Below are 16,853 nucleotides of genomic sequence, written 5' to 3'. Positions count from 1 at the left end.
GAAATTAGAAATTGAGATTCGTATTCCAAATGAATTTACTGAAACTATTCATGCAATAACATTCCGGCCAGAATTATTAGAAAAAATTTGAAGATGTCAAGAAGAAGTGATGAGTCAAGATGACGAAAACTTAATTGGAGAAGAAATCATAACTCAGAAGGATAATGAAGGAATTCTACGCTTTTCATCAAGAATCTGGATACCTAATGTGCCAGAATTAAAAGAAGAAATATTATGAGATACTCACAGCTCAAGATATTCCATACATCCAGGAAGTACAAAAATGTATCGAGATCTGAAAGAAAATTTTTGATGGCCAAATATGAAGAAAGAAATAGCAGAGTGGGTAAGTAATGCTACACGTGCCAGCGAGTCAACGTCCAAGCGGATTACTATAGCCACTGAATATTCTAGAATGGAAATGGGAACATTTAGCCATAGATTTTGTGGTAGGACTTCCAAGGACCAAAGCGAATCATGACGCAATTTGGGTGATTATCAAAAGATTAACGAAGTCAGCACATTTTCTACCAATCAACGAAAGAGTTTTCACTCGATAAGTTAGTGCACTTATATCTCAAGGAGATTGTAATGCGATATGGAGTCCCAGTATCTATTGTATCTAATCGAGATCCACATTTCAATTCAATATTTTGGAGACAATTTCAAGAATACCTTGGAATCAAATTAAATATGAGTACCTCTTATCATCCGCAAACAGACGGACAAAGTAAAAGAACTATTCAAACAATTGAAGATATGTTATGAAGATGTGTGATTGATTTTGAAGGTAGTTGGGATGAGAATTTACAACTGGTAGAATTTTCTTACAACAACAGCTATCACACGAGCATTGGGATGCCACCCTATGAAGCTCTATACGGAAGAAAATACAGATCACCTGTGTATTGGGATAAAGTTGGAGAACGCAAAATTTTAGGTCCAGAATTAATTCAATAAACCAAGCAAAAGATAGAACTTATCCGGAAATGACTCGAAGCAGCGCAAAATCGACAATGCCAATATGCAGATCAAGCTAGAAAAGATATGAACTACCAAGAAGGAGAGCATGTATTACTTAAAAATCACCATGGAAAGGATTGACCAGATTTGGCAATAAGGGTAAATTGAATCCGTGATATGTTGGTCCATTTGAAAACTTGAAGAAAGTCGGGAAGGTAACGTATGAGTTAACATTACCACCTCACAAGCAGCATATCCATAATGTGTTCCACATGTCAATGCTTAAGCGATATAATCCTGATTTTAGACATGTAATAGAATATGAGCCGGTAGAGATTAAACTTGATTTGTCTTATATAGAACAGCCAATAAGAATTCTAGATCGGCAAGAGAGAAATAAGTCTGTATCTTTAGTGCGAGTTTTGTGGAGAAACCCTATGGTTGAAGAGTCAACCTGGGACCTTGAGAGTGAAATGTTAGAAAAATATCCCCATTTATTTTCTTAGTAAGATTCTGAGGACAGAATCCTATTAAGGGGGAAAGATCTAACGCCTGAAAAATTACGCTTGTATTTTTTCTATTAATGATAAATTATGTGTTTTAATATGTCATTTATGTGTAATTAGCTATAAAACCCTAATTGTTACGTGTTATGTGTATTTTGTATTATCCAGGTATTTTTAGGGTATTTTTCAGATATTTTATTTTTTATTTAAAGCCTTCGTATCAAAAGTTATACGACCCGAACTATGATTTTATAGCTGATATTTCAAATAAAATAATTGGCTTTATTTTTCATAGAACGGTTTGTACCATCGCATTATTCTGAACATCTAGATATTTTATAAATTTTCTCGTTTCGCGAAAAAGTTGGGTGTTAAAAACCCCACAAAAATCACATTTTTATTTTTATAAAATTATAGGACTTTCATTTATACCATTTCTTTGTATTTTTTAATTATTCACAATTTTTGGGAATTTTTGGCATATATATTGTATATATAAAATATTTAAAAATTAAAATTTAATACTCAGAAATTATAAAATTAGGGGCCAGTTAATTTTAAAAGATGTATAATTAGGGCCTTAATTTTAATTAGGAGTATTAATATTACTAGTATAAATAGCTTAATTTTTATTTAATTTTAATTAATTAATTAAAAATTAAAAAATCAGAAACTTCTTTGCAGTCGGGTTAGGGTTCGCGATTCGGGTCGAGAATTCAAGCAGTAATTTTGATCGATTTCCAGCATCAATTACAGACATTTAAGTACTCAAAACGAAGCCCTTGATCTTTTCTTTCGGTTGGTATCATCAATTTCATGTTTTGATTAGTATATTTCTGGTTTCAATTCTAGGGTTCATAACTGAGATTTGGGATTTTTAGTTCTAGGGGTTATTGAATGGTTTTGATGGCTGATATAGCTTCCCTGTGTTATAAGCAATCGATTCATGCTAATTAATTTAACGAACGATGCCTGAATAGATAAATTCGATTTCTAGGGTTTATGCCTAATTTTAATTGATTTGTTTTTCATTTTAGAGGAAGTTGAGGTTGTTTAAAGGTTAGGGGTTTGATTATACGTGTTATAAGCTTTAATTTAAGCTATAGAATGTGAAGTTTCATGTACGATTATGTGATTTCGAAGTTTGTCCGGAGTTTATTTCTGTTTGATCGGAGATTGATATTTAGGGATGATTCCGGTGATTGAACGGTGTGTTTGTGTTGTTGAAGTGATTTGCAATCGATTCCAGCCAAGAAAAAGACCAAAAGATGTCGATTTTGGCCTGAAAATGGGCCACCGGAATCTGCTCCGGTGACCGGATTCTGGGCAAAATCCAGCATGTTCTTCGTGACCCGGATTTTGACCCGTTTAACCCGATTGGATTACTTGGTTTTGATCCAATTTTGTCAGAGATTGGTTTCTGACAAGTGTTTCTGGAATTTTATTTTTATTTTTATTTTTATTAATTATAAAATCAGTTTTTATTTATTTTATATATTGATTAATTATTTAATTAATTGATTAATATTATAAATAATTCTAAAATATTTTCTAAAAATCAGAATTGTTTATTTCTTTAATTATTTATAATTTATTTATTACTTATTAATTATTTAAAAATGATTAATTATTTTGATAATTAATCAAATAATTTTCAATAAATCATAATAAATTTATTTTAATTCCAAAAATTATGAAAAAATCATTTTTAATTATGATTTTTCACAAATAATTATTTAAAAATATTTTTAGGGTTTAATAATTATTATTATTATTATTTATATTGAATGATAAATTAATTTATCTGTAATTATCTGATAATAATGGAATCGTTTATCCGATTCAAGAGAAACGAAAGCCCTTTGACTCGGAAAAATGATCTGTTTCCATTAAAAATAATATTAAATCCTAATTTCATTTAAAAAATAGTGGACTTTTGATATTTATTAAATAGTAAGCCTTATTGCGTATAGAGACGAGTCCAATAAATCCCGAAAAATAGAAAATGAGTCAGATAATGTTCAGTTATGCCAACGAGTCGATTTTCATCCTAAATGATTATTTTAAACCTAGAATGACTATGTGACTTATGTGCTTATATGAATTATGTGGTTAATCGAATCTTAACTGTGAATAATTAGTATACGAGTCAGTAATACACGTATGGGTAGATGATAAGGGCTATGCGAAGTCGGTTTGAGACGCGATTGAGATATTGGATAACTAAATAAACCTATTTCTTTGATAGAAGTAAAGCCAACAAGGCGAGTCGAGCCGGTGATAGACGACGGTGAAGTATTTAGAGTAAATCGCGTGAAAGGCAAGTTTTTTCCCTATTCTAATTTCAGAATAGTGAAAGTACTTCAGATTCTTATCGTAATTGCACATTTATGATTCTTGTTCACAAACACTGATACACAATTATTATTCCTTAATTCATATTTCATTTCGATTCATGATTTCTCCTAATTCGTTGAATTCTCTATTCATATTCCAATAGTTATACACATATATATTGATATATTCAGGTGTTGGAATATATCAAAGCATACCGATTGTTCCGGTTGCTCCTCTATGGACTGGATAGTGACAATTTGGATCAGGTTTACACTTGATCCTAAGGACCGGGATATAACCGGATCCTTGTGTTGGGCCGTAGAGCCTGGGTACCCGAATGGATCTATACATTGAGGTATGGATATGCACTATATCATGGTTGATCAGCAGGATATAGGTGTGAACTTGTGTCTAGTGTAGTTCATTTGTTATTTACCGATAGTGGCCTTCGTTCTTTTCTCGCGAGGTTATATCTTTGCAGACGTAACTAGATTACCGGTTCATTTAGCTTACTATAACACTACTTATTTATTGCGGACTTATTGAGCAACTTATGGCTCACCCCTTTCTTGTTGTTATTCACCTTATTGTTTTCAGTTAAGAAGGAAAATGAAACATATCAGGACTCGAGTGGTAAAGAAGCGAGTCAAGCCGTGGGACCCTCTCATACCCAAGGTGTTGATCCCAATCCAGGAAGAAAGCTTTGAGTTGACTGAGCAGGTATAGTGTAGATAGTTAGTGAGTGCGTTTGAATAAGTGAGAAAAGTAGTTTAAAACTTATTAGATAATGGCTTGTAATAAAGGAAGATTGTAAGATTTTAAACTGGGTTTGTAATAAAGTAGACTATGGTTCTTGTTTTCATACTTCAACCTAAAAAGATCATCATTAGTATAAAAAGGGGTTTAAATTTACATATATATATAAGTTTGATTGTTGTATATGTGGTGATTAGGTAGTAACCCCCAGACTTATACCCCGGGTCAGGAGGGCGTTACAATTCTCATTCTCAGAAATGGCACAAGTAGTCAAGATTGTATCCCAAACTGGGTTTGTGTACGAAAAGAACAACTTCGTTGCATTAGTAAGCAAGGAGATTACTGCTTCTGATGATTACCACAAAGTGATGGACTTCATTCAAAGTTGCAAACTGAAGTATGCTATGCTGAAATCTCCTGTTATCTACTGTGAAGTGGTTAAAGAGATATGGACCACTGCTGTTTACAACGCAAGTGACAAAACCATTACCTTTTCTCTTAAAGGTACAAACTATTCCATAAACAGTGATATAATTCGTGCATGTTTTCAATTGCCTGTGAATAATACACTAAGCCCACACATAGACACAGATGTAAGTTCCATGCTCCGTTCTATGGGCTATGCTTTTGACCCCACCAAGCTAGGTGATGTCAGGATAAAAGGCATCAGAAAGGAGTGGAGCTTTCCCTCTGATTCTTTTATTAAGGTATTTTCTTGGAAAATTAGTAATTTTGATGCAGTGACTTATTCACTTGTAAACATGTTATATATGCTGCTTAGTGATATGTATCATAACTTTAGTAAGTATGTTTTGTTTGAATTAGGTTATAAGCTAGGAGATATTAAGAAAAGGTCTAAAAACATATATCATGCTAGATTCTTTATGTTATTGGATAACTTTATTTGTGAAGATCTTATTATTGAGAACCCAACCAACAAGCTTGATTGTTGGGTTCAAGAAAGAAGGGTTATTGCTGATTTGAACAGGGCAGACCATCACAGTAAGGCCCCCCTAGTTTATATGACAATCATGGAATTACTTCAGGTAAGTGAGGTAAATGTCTCTGTCTATAATACTACTTCTCAATCACCTGCTTCTTTGCCAACAACAGTGGACATGACACCTGTGACAGTGACCAAACAGGTGCCTACCCAAGCCACAAAACCAGAAGTTTCAAAATCCAAGTCAAAGAAAGCTCCTTCTAGTTTCTCTCAACAAAAGCTAGTTGTAAAATCCACTAAAACCCAAGAGGGGAGTGTGAAGGGAAGTGAGGCTGGTGAGGGACAGGGTGAACATCAAAGAAGCCCTAAGAATAATGTTGGAGAGGTGAGTGAATCCCAGCCTAGCCACACTGCAGTTTCCCAACAAACTGTAGTGATTAATAAGGACATTAGCTCATTGCTAGTTGCATCCTCCCAAAAGGATGTGACTATTGAACAAAGCTCTCAGCCAAGAGAACAGGGTAAAAGGGTAAGGGATACAAGCTCACCTCAAACTTATGCCAGAAAGAAGAAATCCAAAACCATTGGGGATACACAGGGTGCACGCACTGTGCCTACTGTAGTCAAAGACTCAGTATATGCACCTTCTCAAAGATAGGTTGATGTGGCTCCAAAATCTCTAGTTATTGAAGCACCTAACACACCAAACTCACCCACACTTTCACTGGATGTTGATATGATTCATACATCAATTCCTAATTCTCCATCTCTAACTCTCATGGAGAAGCAAAAAATCCAAGCAAGTGAGCATCATCTTTTAGATGATTTGTTGGCTCACTTGCCATTTCTTTCAGATTCTACTGAGAATATTGTGCCCAATCTCAAATCAATCACCACATATTCTACAGTAGTCTCTACTCCAAACTCTATCATTTCTTCTATCTCGATGGATATTATTCATCCATCGACTAGTGATTGTATCTCGACGGATGTGCTTAACAGCAGTCATTCGTTAAAACTCCTAACTACTATTTCGATGGATGTTCCTCATCCATTGAATATCACTGCACCACTTCAAACTTCAAAAAATGTTACAAGTGCAGATGATCTAGTAGTTGTACAATCACTATTAGGACTGAGGGAAGGGAGTGAATTGAGTGAGAAGCTGAGTTGCTCTCAGGCAAAAGGAGAGGAAAAGAGTAAAAACATGCAAGCTATTTCTTCCAGCTTGGCAAAAGTAAGTGAGGGGAGTTCCACCTTAGTAGGTGAAGGTGAGGGTGTGAGGGTGGGAAGCCAAGGGAAGCCCTTGATGTAAAAATAGAGAGATTCTGAGAGAAAAGCAGGTATAGGAGAGATAAGGATGGAAACCAGTGCTAGTGAGTTAATGAATGTCAGTGATACAGAAAAAGAGAGACTATTTCAACAAGAATATCAAGCTGTAATAGATTATATCTCTTTGGATGTTGAGACATTTACTCATCATGTTCCAGCATATCAAATTCTTGCTGGACAGGGCAATGAGGATGCTGAAAAGACTTTAAACCTGGTACACACTACTGCTTCTATGCAAAGGGCTAAGGATGCCATCACAGCCATGTCACCCACATCTAGAGATGACATTGATTATGGAACTGGTGGTTCTGAGGATCTATTTGGGGATGAAGGAGATTCCATGGACATAGGGAAGAAGTAGGCCCTAGCTCAAGATCAAAAATGCCATCTTGGGTATTTTCCAAGACATGTGATGAGCACCATTTCAAATCCACTCTGTCTCATATCATTCAACAAACTCAGACAGCTCTCCAAACTACTACAAATGCAAACACCAAGAGACTTCTACAAGCACACTTAAACTCTCTCCATCTACATCAAATTCATTCTCTCTAACAAAAATGGATGTCACTGAGATGAAGACAGAAATTGATCAAGTCAAGAAGGATGTTACTGACAGACTATATGCTAAGTTTCCCAATACAGCCATGCTTGACATCAACAGACAACTAAGGAAAAATTCTGATCTAGCCAGCAAGGTGGACTCCTTGGACACAAGACTCAAAACCCTGGAAGCCTCAATAACTGCAATCCATCTACATTAAGCCCAACAAACTCAGCTACTTCAGAAATTAGTGGTTGCACAAACTTCTTCCTCCACTCAACTTGATGCTAACAAAAAGGGGGAGAAAGATATTATTCCAGTTAGTCAAGGGGAGTCAACAAGTGAGGGGGAACAAGTGCTCAAAATTTAAGTAAGCAAAGTAATTATTCCAGCAATTACTTTCCCAAAGCCACCAGCCTTGGACAACATTGATCTGATCAAGATAGAAGCTGTTAAGTTAGAATATGATGAGAAATCTAAAAAGCTTGATGTTACAGCAGTTGAGAAAGAACTTGATAAAAAATAAAGAAGATTGATGAAGAAATTCAAAAGAAATTTGGTCCAATTGAGAAGAAAGACAAGGTCCCTTCTCACTTCTCCCAGTTGAGACAAATTTCAATCAATGAAATTAGCCTAGGGAATTTAGAAAGGGGTCAACCCTCAACAATCAAGTCTCCAAAGTCCAGTGTCATTTTTAAGCCAAAAAGAAATTATCCAAAAACCTCAGACAAAAATCCACTGGACCTATCATATGAAACCCCTAGGCCAGATGAAAAGAAGCTGTGGAAGGTCCATAGATTTCTTTAAAGACCCTAGGGACTCAGTGCTAAAGAAAAGGATTGCTAAAATCTACAAAAATGGTAAACTGATCTGTGTAGTGGCTGGACATCCACAATTTGTAGAAGCCAAGAAAGAGGAAAAGGTGAGGCTCAAACAACAACAAAAGCAAGGTGCTTTAGAAGCCAAGAACCAGGCTAAGAAGCCTGCAATCACAGAAACTATTTTGTCAACTGAGAATCTGGGTGAAGGAAAGAAAGAATAACCAAAGCAGATAAAAAGGAAGTTTATATATAAGATGCATGCAAAGAGGAAGATAAATTTTGATAAAGACAAGGAAGACTGCATGCCAGCCCAATCTACAACCTCAAGACAATCAGTCATACCTACTGTGAAGGAGGCTGAATTCAAGGTTGATCCTAACATCACCTTTCATGGTGATCCTTTTGTTCCAAAGGATGAACCTATAGATTGGGACAGCTTGCCTCTTCCTGATCTAAACCTCCCCATCTTTGCTAAACAAAGGAAGACAAAAGAAAGAGTGGTCAAAACAGTTAAGCCTACCAAGCTCAAATCCAAGCAAGTGGCCAAACCCAAACCTTCTGTCAACAAAGGAGATCAACTCTTCATATGTGACATCAAAGAATTTTCAGACATAAATCTCTATCCGGATGAGCTTGAAGAAGTCAGATCTATTGATACCTACAAGCACCTTCCAGAGAGACTAGTCTTCAGGTACAAGGGTGGTAAAGAAATTACATTGCCACTTCACAGAATTCTCAATGAAGGTTGTTCAACTCTAGTGACTGTCTTCTCCTCGATCAAGAAAAACTTTAGATTCAATATAGTAGCCAAAAAAATGGTATTAAACAAGATTGAGGAGATAAGAAATAGCTTGAGAGGACTAAATGTACTCCCAAGAGTATTGACTATTCCCTTCATTGGAGATAGGGTGCATTTGAGGCCATACTGGAACATGGAGTTCAAGGATGAAAAAACCATTAGAAGATTCTTCAGACTGGAAGATCAGCTAAAGATTGCAAGCAATGAAACTCTAAAAGAAATGCAAGAAAAGTTGAATCTAATAAATAATGAAGAATCAGAATTTTACAGACAACTCCAAAACCAGATTGAAGAGAATGATGTGAAGATGGGAAAGAAGCTAAGGCAATCAAGGAAATGATCTTCATTTGCTCAGTCTAGAGGAGCACCTTGAAAATGATCTGTAAGACACTCTACAAATCTTTCTTTGTGAGAATTTATAATAAACTGCAGTAGTTGGAAGTTTAATCTACTGTACTTCATTCTGTATTTATAGATAGTTTTGTTATCATCAAGTTTCTCTAAATTTATGGCTACAATTATGGTAGGCATAAATTGGAGGAGATTGTTAGGAATATGTTGTGTACTTGATGATAACTTGAATAAAACACTTAGTAGATTTTAGGTAAGTAAAATTGTAGCTTTCAACGGATGATCATTATCAACATCCGTTGAAACAGTAGCTTATGTAACAATAAAACTAGCAGCATATTTCTGCATACTTGGATAGCTTAGTGAACTAGATGTTGTAGATTGTTCAAGTCATGTTAACTACTAGACTGATATGCAAGATAGGATGGCTAATTGTAAATATTAGATGCCTTATAATCTTGTGTAAATGAATTAGAGTTAACTTCCAAAAAGACAGTCTCAACGGATGATTTACAAAGCTTTAACGGATGATCAGCATAAGTCTCCACGAATGAACCACCTAAGTTTCAACGGATGATCTGAAAAAGTTCCAACAAATGATCAATCTAAGTTCCAACGGATGTTCAAATTCAAAAGAGCAGTTGATAGTGACTTGACAGTCACATGTGTTGGTTGTATGCAAATGTAATGTGGCAGCCTGTTTGAAGATTTAGAGAACAAAGAAGCATTTCCATTTTTATGCTAAACAGATGATATTCAAAGATGTTGGAAAGAGAAGTGTAGCAGCATGAAGTTAGACTAGATATAGTTTGTCTCATTATCTTGTCTTTTTATCATGTAACTTGGTGATATATAAACCAAGGGTAGCAAGTTGAAAAACATCTAAGTAAGTAAGCAAAAACCAGAGAAATAGATAAAGCAAAATCTGTAAAGAATTTCTCAGTAGTTCTTGTTGCTCAACTTGTAAGCAGTTGTGTACTATTTGTATCACAGAGTTCTCTACTTAATATATATATCTGGTGGAAAAGTTCAATCCACCAGAAAGTTTTGAAATCATTCACAAATAAAAGTCGTCAACGATTAAAATAACGCTATATTGATCACTATATGACAAAATAATCCGTGTATGACCTATATCAACACAGACATCACTATAACATATTCTCAAATATATATCTCATGCGAAAAACATATATTGTTAACTACAAGGCATCGCAATAAATAGGGCTGAGCATTCGGTCGGTTCGGTCTAAAACCGGACTGAACCGAATAGACCGAAAACCGAATTACCATTTTTTCTTGGACCGGACCGAACCGAAATTGTAATATGGACCGGTTCGGTCCGGTTTTGGACCAAACGGACCAAACTTTTTAAAAAAGTAAAGTTTTATTGAAAGTCTAAAATATAATTAAAGTAAGGTGATATATAGAGTAATAGGAGTGTATAAATACAATTACAAATTAAAAATTATGATTATAATTATTGAGATATATATATAATGTATATAATATAAAATTATAGTATTTATAATTTGGTCTATTTCGGTTTTTCGGTTTCGGTTAGGTTTTGCTCACCCCTAGCAATAAATATAACAATCTTGTACATACACTTTAATACGATATCAATAAAGTTGGACGGAAACGTTGTCGGTTCCAAATACACAAGTTTCAATTACCATACACCCATAAATATTGGTCCTAAACAAACTACAATTAGTATAAATCGACAAATTTTTAACTCAAAGATTACATCTACCAAAAATATCTATCATAACTAGAATCATCAAAGACTGAAAAGAGAAAAATTGAAACACAACAAAATATTTCATCACTAAAAAATCTAAACAATCATTGGGTATAGCTAGTTCAAGTGATATTTTTACTACAATTCAAATAAATTAATAAGCACTATACATTTTATTTTCTAAAAAACTCGTACTAAAGTTTTTTATAAAATAAAAGTAATTTTTTTATGTCTTTTTCATCATAAAATCTAAGAACAAAACTTTGTATGTAATTTTAATGGTCATATTGTTTTTTTTTGTTTTTTTATTTTTTAAATATATTTACACATATTTTAATATTGGAAGCTGAAAAAACTGATAATTAGACCACCTTAAGTGACTGCAAATGTTAACTTGTTGATATTGGTGCACAAAATGATATATGGGCTCCATTTGAATGACCAGTTTAATTTTTAACACAATAAAAATATCATAAAAATACCTGATGTTATATCAAGAATATCATTCCGAAACTCTTTGCATTCCAAGTTAAAATCATGAATATATTTCGTTATCCAACACTTTGAGAAATACATTGTCGCATGTCCCTTATAGTACTTACCATTTACAAAAGTTGACGACAATAATGATTCCGATATGATGTTGAAAAAACAGTAGGATCTTGAATCACCCACAAAGATGGTTTTCTTTTTAATAAAAAATGATATTATGTATTTTATATGCATACTTAAGAACTTTGCATTTTACATTTTGTTTTACTTTTCACAAAAGATATATCAATATAATTGTATGTCATGGATAATTACAACTTTAAGTTTTCGGTTTTATCCTACTTCTTCCACATTCAGCTTGCATGATTAAGAACGTAGAAATTTAATTACAAAACGAAATTTTTTTTATTTAACATTTCACATCCAAAATGATAGTCGTCAGATATTTTGATCACTACTAGAGAATGGCCCGTGTCTCACACGTGTTATTATGCTAGTTAAAATAACAAAGCATAAGTTGTTTGTCCAATTCATAGTAGCACTCGATACTAAATATTTATTCTACTTGGCTCGATGTTGAAATTGGTGTTACACGACTCCCAACTCATGTTTTAGATGTTAGGAGTTGTCCCACATCTTTAGTGGGAGGGACAGATTGCTAGTATATAAGCAGTTAGGGCTGTAAACGAGCCGAACCGAGCCGAACTCCTAAGTGTTCATGTATCGACTCGTTAAAAAATATAATGAACTGGAACTCGAGCTCGAACTTTTATCGAGTCAAATTTTTTCTCCGTGTATCGACTCATTAAGTAAAAGATTATTCGCGAACATGTTCGCGAACAACTTATAAACTATAGTTTAACGAGAAGCTCACGAACTATTGATCCCAAACAATTTAGTTTACAAACTCGATATCACATTTCCTTAATTATTGCATGAATTTTCCTTGCTTATTTTGTTTTAAATAAATAAAAATTAAAAAATATCAAATAAAATTATAATATACCTTAAAAACCAAAGTAAAAATAAATTTGAGTGTTTAGCATGATTTTAATAAATTGCGCTATTTCTATTCAAATAATGATATAGACTCTAATTAAATACATGAACATGATCTAGATAAAGTAGTTATATATTTATCATCTAACATGTATTATAATTTAAATCTTATTAATATTATTTTTTATAAATTTACTAAAATTTTATAAATGGATTAAAGAAATTGGTAAATGTTTTATAGATATATGTTTACACATTTATATACTAAATATTATGTCATAAGCATGTGTTATTTACGAGCATTATTAATTAGTAATTTATATACTTATTCATGAGTTATACCAATGGACATGTTCACCAATATTAGTCACGAACCTATTCATGAATATTGTAATCGAACTTGTTCGCGAACTTCCGAGCCGAACTATATTGTGCTCAAGTTCAGCTCATTTACAACTCGAACTTTAAAATTATGTTCATGTACGACTCATTTATAAATCGAATCGAACTTAAACCAAACATTTTTCGAATCGAACACCGAACTGTTTGTGAGCGTATCGACTCATTTATAACCCTATAAGCTGCTAGATGACTCCATTAATATGAGGCCTTTTGGGAGTGACCCAAAAAAACTGTGTGGGTCTGGCTCAAAGCGGATATGATGGTTTATAACAATCTCACGTGGACTCCAGAAGTGTTAGCAAAGCTTCAGGTTATAACAGTCCATAACAATCTCACATGGGCTTCATAATGGACATAGAAAGCAGCACATGAGATACACCATGATGGGTTTAAGGAGGAGGCAGAAGGGCCTTCCAGTATGGGCCGAGAGGGAGCAGATAGCCAGATGGAATTCGAGTATGGGTCAAAGGGGAGCTAGATCACACAATCAGGAGGCAGATTCGACAATCAAAGGGGAGATTGTTGGGAGTTGTCCCACATCGTTTGTGGGAGGGGCAGATTGCTAGTATATAAGTAGACTAGAAAACTCCATTAGTGTAAGGTCTTTTGGGGACGTGCTCAAAGCGAAAACCGTGTGGTCTCGGCCCAGAGTGGACAATATCATATAAATGTGGAATTAGGCCTGCTTAGCAATCCCAATATGAGAAGTCTTTGTAAAGTGTGAACTTATAGCCCATATAGTATCCCCTAATAAGAACTGATTTTTTATCATCACATGTTGACCTCAACCATTACACAATAACATCACTAGTTTTTATGTCTATACATCTGACAACTTCACTAACCATGATTTTAGGAGTTAGCTCTGAGCATTATTATTGACAATCTTAAAACATATCCTTAATGATAGATGTAAACTGATATATAAGTAATAAACTTTAAATATCTCATAAAAATATTATTATGAGATTTTTTACCTAAGACATAAGTTGCTTCGTTTACATCTTTTATACTAATTTTGTATGAACTAATTTTTTATCCAAATCCATAATTTGTTACCACCATTATTGAACAAAACAACAAGGTGACAATCGTAGTGATAGTGGTAGTGGCGGTAATGGTGATGGTTTTGGTCGTAGTGATACTAGAGGAAATGGTGCTAGTAGTAATGGTGGTAGAAGGAGGAGTAGAAAAAATAAGGAGTGGGAGCTTGATAACGAGTCGATTTCACATGGACAATCACCATTACGTCAAACTGAACACACTTAAAATAATAACTTAAAGAGAGTTATCATTCTCATTGAAATTTATACTAAAAAATATTTAAACAACAATGCTTGTTATACTTAACAGTCTGTATAGTCAAAAATCTTAATAAAGTAATTAACACATATCAAATCAACTATATAAAAGTATGTGATTTTTGAATCCACCTAATAGTTCAATCCATCTGTTGAGTGGCATTTATGACACTTTATAACGCACCGTAAAGCTTTGAATTGATGTTTTGTACTCGAGTTGTTAGTGTTTTAACGTGTTTTTATATTGTTCTTGCATTTCAAGCATTTACCAGGTAATCAGGTGAATTAGAATGGTTTTAGTACTAATTTGGTGTTAGGATGGTGTCCAGAATAAAAGCTTGTGAAAAGACCAGCTCAATTTAGCAAGAAAAGAAGAACTCAATATTTTTTCCAAATAGACGGCGCGCCCGCGCTGAAGAAGCGCGCGGACGCGCTAGGAAGGCAGAATGTCAGTGCGCCCGCGCTGAAGCAGCGCGCGCCTGCGCCAGGTCGAGAAAAGAAAATTTTGTTTCTATTCTAATTTTGATCCAGAAGACTTCTACTTTACATGGGCTGCTATATAAACATAATTTAAGGTCATTTTTCAAAAGGAGACGTACCAGAGCTTAAGGAGAAGGCATAAGAAGACCGTAGAGTACAATTCAACCAAGGCGAAGAGGATCTAGTTTATACTTGAGATTCTTTGTTTTAAGTTGTAACTTTGGATGCTAGTTTTCTTATTCATGAACCTTTACTCTTGTTTAGTACTTGGTTTATTAAGTATAAAGACTACATTTATTATACCAAGCTTTCATTGGAACCCTCATTGATGATGAGTCTGATTATGGGCTAATCGTTATCGTGGGGTTCTAACGGATTTATTTATGGATTTCTTTAGTTAATTCGTTTTGATGCCTTAGTGTGTTATGATTGTATGATAACCTAGTTTTGATTGTGCTTATTCGTCTTGTGAGCGTCGTGAACTTATAAGATAGTGTGTTAATCTTTAATGAAGCGAAAGTGAAATTAAGGATTTAGAACTTGCCATGCTAGCATAGGTTCATGTATTTGTTATGCATGATTCGTAGGTAATTTTAACCATCTTACTTGCCCTATGTTATCGCGAGAGATAACTTGTGCATTAAACCGTTATGTTGTCAAATTCTATAGACATATAAGGTCTCAATATAATTGGTGTCTATTCAGCTTCTATCTCTTTTGTGGATGTCTGGTAGTATGGTATTCGTGCAATGAAAGTTGGCGTTTATCAGTTTCGTGTTATTTGATTAGTGGCATCACCATTACATGCTAAGGTTAAGAACGAAAAGGCTATTGAATGAAGTATTTAATGAAGTTAGAATCCCGTGTTTGTGTCATATATTATTCAAATCTCTTTAATCTCTTATTTTATGTTCTTTAGTATAATCTCTTAATTAAGTGTAGTATAAACAATCTCAATTTGTTATTTGTCTTAGCATTGGATATTAACCATACCGGTGTTGCATGGATACATTGATTGAAATTAACCTAAACTTATTCATGTGGTAACGAACTAGAATTTATTCTATATTACTTGCGAACGCATATACTTGCGGGAATATTAGCACCTGTTTAGCGACTAACAAGTTTTTGGCGCCGCTGCCGGGGAATTCGGTGTTAATTTTTAGTTTATATGTTTGTCATCACTGGTTCTTAAAGTTCAGTAACTCGGACATTGTTACCTACTTAATTCCTTGTCTTGTTTCAAGTACTGTAGCGAGCGTGTATGCATACGTGTTCTCGGTCTCATAAGAGGACATTGGATCAAGCTGAGGAAGAAGTTTTAGTAAAGGAGAAAGTTGAAGAAGAGATCTTAGTTGAGAAAGAAGAAGAAGTTCTTATTACAATGGGAGAACCAGAAGTGAATCCAAAGTCTTTGATGGACTATTCTCAACCGAAGATCAATGATATTCAGTCTAGCATTGTTCGACCAGCCATCACGGCTAATACCTTTGAGATCAAGTCGAGCACGATTCAGATGATACAGAACTCAGTTTAATTTGGGGGTTCTCCGATAGAAGACCCCAACATGCACATCAGAGATTTTATTGAGATCTGCGACACTTTCAAGTTCAATGGAGTTTCTGAAGATGCTATGAAATTGAGGCTTTTCCCATTCTCTCGACGTGATAAAGCTAAATGTTGGTTACATTCTTTACCACCAGGGTCTATCACCAAATGGGAGGATCTTGCTAAGAAGTTCTTAACCAAATTATTTCCTATGGCGAAGACTGCTGCAATCAGAAATGCACTTACTCAATTTGCTCAGCAATCTGGAGAATCTTTATGTGAGGCTTGGGATGGATAAAAGGAGAGGCTTAGGAAGTGTCCTCATCATGGGATGCCTGACTGGATGATCATTAACTATTTCTATAATGGTTTGGGTGCTACCTCTAGACCCATACTTGATGCAGCATTAGGAGGAACATTGTGCGCTAAGAGCTATGATGATGCTTATGAATTGATTGAACCGATGGCTGCTAATGAATACCAGAATCCTACTCAAAGACTAACTCAAGGCAAGGTAGCAGGAATTCTGGAGTTG

At 34.5% G+C, this 16,853-nt stretch overlaps 1 non-coding gene across 1 annotated transcript; it reads right to left on the bottom strand.

Annotated features, from left to right (window-relative positions):
* Window positions 1-16,544: 16,544 nt before the first annotated feature.
* LOC141663330 (small nucleolar RNA R71) lies at window positions 16,545-16,651 on the bottom strand. The gene has a single exon (XR_012551409.1). It is a non-coding gene; the product is annotated as a small nucleolar RNA R71 (small nucleolar RNA).
* Between the last annotated feature and the right edge of the window lie 202 nt (window positions 16,652-16,853).

Source organism: Apium graveolens, chromosome 5 (assembly GCF_009905375.1).
Source record: "Apium graveolens cultivar Ventura chromosome 5, ASM990537v1, whole genome shotgun sequence".
Classification (NCBI taxonomy): domain Eukaryota; kingdom Viridiplantae; phylum Streptophyta; class Magnoliopsida; order Apiales; family Apiaceae; genus Apium; species Apium graveolens.
This window is presented reverse-complemented; position numbering and strand designations above follow the sequence as displayed.